General features: G+C 36.7%; 1 protein-coding gene across 4 annotated transcripts in view; it reads right to left on the bottom strand.

Annotated features, from left to right (window-relative positions):
• Window positions 1–3,249, bottom strand: part of ADK (adenosine kinase) — a 537,152-nt gene that overhangs the window by 56,128 nt on the left and 477,775 nt on the right. The gene's annotated exons all lie outside the window — the stretch shown is intronic.

Raw genomic sequence — 3,249 nt, 5'->3', positions numbered from 1 at the left:
GTCCAGAGGCCGGCGACTGATCTGCCTCACCCAGGAAGAGCACAATGATAATACCAACATGGGCCAGTGAAGCAAACATCCTCTACAACTAGACTGAAGAACAAAAGGACAGCAACTTGTCTGTTCCCCTCCCCAAATTCCCCAATAAAATCTTAAAAAAAAAAAAAAAGACATCTGGAAGATAATCACTATACATATTGTTAACATTTGTTATGTCTGAGTGGGAGAATTTCAGTGGATATTTTATATATGGGGATATTCTGAGGATGGTATCAGTAACCATGAGATCAGAGCATTGTAACGAAGGGTATTACATTAGAGTAGGGGTTCTCAAACTTTTTGGTTCTAGGAACCCTCTTAAAGTTGAGGACTCTAAATAGCTTTTATTTATGTGAGTTATATTTATTAATATTTACTATATGAGAAATTAAAACAGAGAACTTAAAATACAGTAATACCTCGGCTTGTGAGCATAATTTGTTCCAGAAACAAACTACTCGTATTGCAAGACACCGCTCTTTACCAAGTTAAAATGTATTATTCGGTTGGTGCAAAAGTAATAGTGGTTTTTGCCATTACTCTTGCACCAAACTAATACTTTTGCACCAACCCAATAGAAATGTTTGCTCATCTTGTGGAACACTCGCAAACCGAGTTAATTGCAATTCAAGGTTTTACTGAATTTATTAATAAACCTACTACATTTTAACATATTTTTATGAAAAATAATGATATATTCCAAACAAAGCTATTAGTGAAGAGTGGCATTTACATTTTTGGTGATTTTTTTAATGTCTGGTTTAATAAAAGACAGCTGAATTTTCATTATCTGCTTCAGTATTCATTCTGCTGCAATATCACACATTATAGAGTTACTGAAAAACCCTACTGAAATAGAGAGTCAAAAAGGCCAATAATGTCTTAGTATTATTGTGAAGTAGTTTTGACTTCACAGAACAGACACCTTGAAAGGTTCTTGGAGACCTCCAATGGGTCCACACTTTGAAAACTACTGTATTAAAGTAAGGGCTATAGTTGTCACCATAATGGGATGGTTGACCTGCTCACTCTGGACAAGCTGTTAAGTACAAGAATATGTCAGTTCTGCTACGTTCACAGCTGTGTTTCATGGAATAGGCCAGGAAAAAGTTAATGCTCTGCAGCTTAGAAAGTAGATACCAAACAGTGCTTAGATGAAAACAAGCTGGCCAACAATAATATTTTAGACTTCTCCAGGCAGATAAAGGACCACTGTGCTGGATCCCTTTATGTAATAATAGGCCTGAATTAATTATCCTGACCTATCACTGCTTTGTGGATATAGCCAACAGAAGTAAAGTTTGATATAAATACAGTAGATGAAGTACACTAGCTGAGGCCTGACATGGAAGAACTAACAAAAGTCTACAAAGTGAAGACAAACTGATTTCCTCGTTAGAATCCTGGTAAATTAAGACCAAGTTATAAGCCCAACCCAAGGCAGAGGGAAATCAGAAGACTGCCTAATATGGCAGTTGCTCCTTTCTGGAAAACACACACACACACACACACACACACACACACACACACACACACACACACACACGGTCTGCAGCTTACCCTCTACCATGAAAGGCATGAGTTAGCCTATTTTATCAGAAACAAATTAACAGGCCATTGGCCATCTCTCCTACTAGGTTCAAAGAGCTTTGAAGACTTAAAACAATCCAGTCACAAGTGTTGTAGACACCATTTTCCTCCTTAATCGGAAGGCACAGGGTTTCTCTATTGCAGAGAATTTACAAGAACAGTTTGGCAACGAGCTATTTTTATCCTTTTCCCCATGGTGCTAAAGTTTGACATTAAAATATCATTTTATATTTGACTAATCTGTAAAAGTAAAAAGTCTGAGAGAACGATCCCTCTGAAATAAGGTTTATATCCTATTTCCCAAAGAATTCTTTTAATGGTATTTCCATTACATTAATATTTAGACCAGGGTTTGTCCTACTATGGCCTGTGGGCCAAATCCAGCTAGCAGCCTGTTTTTGTAAATAAAGTTTTATTGGAACACAACCACACCCACTTGTTTCTGTCCTGTTACATATGGCTTCTTTCACACTACAGAGACAGAGTTGGGCAGTTGCAACTGAGATTGCATGTCCTGCAAAGCTGAAAATATTTACTATTTAGCCCTTTACTAAACATTTGCTGACTCCTGATCCAGACATATGTCCATTAGAACTGAAAGATACATTAGAGATTTTCCAGTCAGTCTTTTCATTTTATGGTTGAATAAAAAGAAGCCCAGAAAATGGAAAAAGCAGTCCTGAGCACACAGAAGACAAGTGGAAACTTCTTAACACATGGGATTCCCTCTTTGCTATTTTCTAGCCTACTCATTCCACACTAGGAAGGCTCTGCCTAAAGCAAGAGTCCTGCCGAGTCTCTTAAAAGCCACATATGGTCTTGGCACAGAAATTGTTTTCTCAACACCTGGGTAACCAGGCTGTGTGGGTCCCAGGAGTGCAGCAGTGCCCTCAGCATCAGCTCCAGCCAGCCCCTGAGGAGTTAGATCTGAGAGAGAACCACTTTCAAGGCCCTGCCTCATTAGTCCCTGCTGCCACCAATCTAGCTCAGGGAAAATTGATCCTTCCCTCATGCCTGCTGTACCAACGCCAGTCTTGGGGAAAGAGGTTTTGTTCATAGAGGATTTGTTAATTAAGTCATCACTGTACTAATGAAACCCCAGAGCTTCAGCCACCAGCAGTCTATACTACTTTAGGGTAGCTAAATTTGTACAATTAATTAAAAGAAGTATGTTCTTCTAAAAACTGAAAATTTTGTAAAAATATGAAAAGTTAGGGAAAACACAGTATTTATCATCTTACCCCTAACTTCATCGCTCTTGCTATTGATTGTAACGGCAAGTAATTTTGTATTCTGATTTTTTATAGTTACAGAAAAGTCCTCAAATTTTAAGTAATGAAGTTTCACAAAATGAATAAACCCATTATGTTGGTTTATTTTTCATCTAACATAACACATAAAGGTAGTCTCAAATTGTTGCATTATTTTTAATCCAAGCAAACAAAATACTTTACCAATTATATTAAGATTGCTTTTAATTTTTATTATTATACATAAACATGATATGAATATCTTCACATGTAGTTGCTCCCATATTTTTGATTAATTATTTAGATTAAATTCCAAGAAGTGAAAGTATTATATCAGAAGGGTATTATATACTCTAACTAAAATATATAT

This window comes from Hipposideros armiger, unplaced genomic scaffold (genome assembly GCF_001890085.2).
Source record: "Hipposideros armiger isolate ML-2016 unplaced genomic scaffold, ASM189008v1 scaffold_15, whole genome shotgun sequence".
Taxonomy (NCBI): domain Eukaryota; kingdom Metazoa; phylum Chordata; class Mammalia; order Chiroptera; family Hipposideridae; genus Hipposideros; species Hipposideros armiger.
This window is presented reverse-complemented; position numbering and strand designations above follow the sequence as displayed.